We start from the raw sequence: 1,896 nt of genomic DNA on the forward strand, positions 1-1,896 counted from the left end.
ACGTATCATGACTACTTGCATAGATTTTAATAGAAAAATGTAATTTCTCTTAATTACTTGTTATTTCATTTGATGGTTTATGCTTAGACTTTGTTCTTTTGATATGCCAAGATTTACAATTAATATTTGAAGATATAAATTATTTTGGCAAGGAAAATAAAGTCGCCTTATGTATGCTAGAACTTTTCAGGATTATTATAATTTGAGAATCGCATGAATATGTTTAACGGTGGAATCCATATAGCCTTGGTTTTTGTAAATAACTTTTATTGCTATTATATCAAAAAAAAATTCTCAAAAATCATTTATACTAGTCTAAAATAAAATTTTCACAAGTCTCAACGAACCACTATTACTTACCACTGTAAAAAGAATTACATCAAACACTTTCACTTATAAGAGTTTTAGTGTTTTTAAGTGGCTTGAATGCAATATCCTTTCTGGTTTTGGACTGCAGTTTATGATCAAATATCTTCAACTTCCCAACTAACGTGTTTCTGGAAAGTGTAGCAAGGTTATTTCCTTCCATGATGGCATGTTTCTTAGACTCGTATCTTGCTGATAAAGATCGAAGAATTTTCATCATAATGTCCTTTTGGGGAATGGTCTTATCTAACGCATAAGATGCCAATTCAAGACACCTTTTGACTAAATTCATCAAACGAATCTTCACTAACCATACAAAGATTTCCCAGTCAGAATTTAAGTTTTGAAGCCTAGCTTCTTTCTCTGAGGTAACTCCTTCGAATATGGTTTATGAGATATCCAAAGCATCTTTAGACTTAGTGAACGAAGTAACATGGTGCTGAAGATCTAGGCTTATGGCGTGGATAATAGCGTTCAACCCGTCAAAATTATGCTTTGTAGTACTTATCTCGGTTTCACTTTGTCGTCATAATGGCTTCACAACAGTGGTTTCGTCTACAACAACTGTTAGCACATCGTATCCAATAACTACAAGTTTCAATATCTCAAAGTCACGGGCTTGTAAAAAGGAACGCATAGCAATTTTCCACCATAAGTAATTTGTACCATCAAATGCTAGCAGTACGTTTATCAAGATTACACTCTTGTCCACATAGTCAGATTGCTTCAAACACAGACTTGTAAGGTCTTAAATGTGTTTGCCTGTTCTGATACCAATCAAAACGCAGGGGTACCGACGATATATTTACAGTGGTTGTATAAGTGGTAAGTAATATGGTTCACTGAGACTTGTGAAAGCAGATTTTAGATCTTATTTTAAAGCTAAAAATATAACAAAGTCAAAGTATAAAGTGTAGTGGAAATTATGGAGAGACTGGGGCTAGGATTCCGTTATTTACCAATTCCAAAGTAATACAAATTATAACCATGCAATTTCATACGTTCAATTTGATTCTCAACTAATGCAAAAGTATATTTTTAGAAACAACAAATGTTAATCCAAAGTATGGGACATCAAAACCCTAGGCTAAGCATGTTCCATCAATAAAAAATACAATTGTTTAACAAAAATCATAAAATCTATTTTCAATCTAGGCAAATAATCATAAATAATAATTGCACAAATTAAATAATTAGGAATTACCACTTTTTCATTGGCAAAACAGCTTCCTCCGTCGCCCCGGAGATTGGGTTTCGCTCCTCATCATGGAAATACGCTCATAATACGATTTCATTTCTCAAAAGGTGTTTACAAATAATGAAAAGGGAGAAAAAATAATTAAACCCGGGTTTTGTAACACTTATAATTGTTACAAAATAATTGTTACAGGAACGATATAAAGAAAGTGTCACAAACATTGTAGCTTTGTGACTGTTTTCTGGCACCTTATGTTCTTCGTGTTCTTCACAGCAGTAACAATGTTCCCGCAACTAAATTTTTTCGGCTCTGTGATACTCTAAACTCCCACC

The sequence above is a fragment of the Papaver somniferum genome, unplaced genomic scaffold (genome assembly GCF_003573695.1).
Source record: "Papaver somniferum cultivar HN1 unplaced genomic scaffold, ASM357369v1 unplaced-scaffold_57, whole genome shotgun sequence".
In the NCBI taxonomy this organism is placed as follows: domain Eukaryota; kingdom Viridiplantae; phylum Streptophyta; class Magnoliopsida; order Ranunculales; family Papaveraceae; genus Papaver; species Papaver somniferum.